The following is a 288-nucleotide window of genomic DNA, read 5'->3' as shown; positions in this document are numbered from 1 at the left end:
GTGTTTGATCTGTAAAAAATACATAAAATATATCTTATGTTTCATATAAATTCAGAGCTGTACATGACTCTTTCTACACCTTTAAAACCCAATAAACTGTCATCACTTCTATGTCAATGACACAGTTACACAAGCATAAATACTCTGCATTTTACAACAACAAGCACTGTTAAATTAAGTAGCTCATTTAATCTTAACTGATGCTTCTGTCCCCACCCCACCCCTTCCTGACCACTCCCCATTACACACACACACACACACACACACACACACACACACACACACACA

Source organism: Austrofundulus limnaeus, unplaced genomic scaffold (assembly GCF_001266775.1).
Source record: "Austrofundulus limnaeus strain Quisiro unplaced genomic scaffold, Austrofundulus_limnaeus-1.0 Scaffold1016, whole genome shotgun sequence".
Taxonomy (NCBI): Eukaryota; Metazoa; Chordata; class Actinopteri; order Cyprinodontiformes; family Rivulidae; genus Austrofundulus; species Austrofundulus limnaeus.
The sequence above is the reverse complement of the archived record's forward strand: the minus strand, read 5'-3'. Positions refer to the sequence as shown.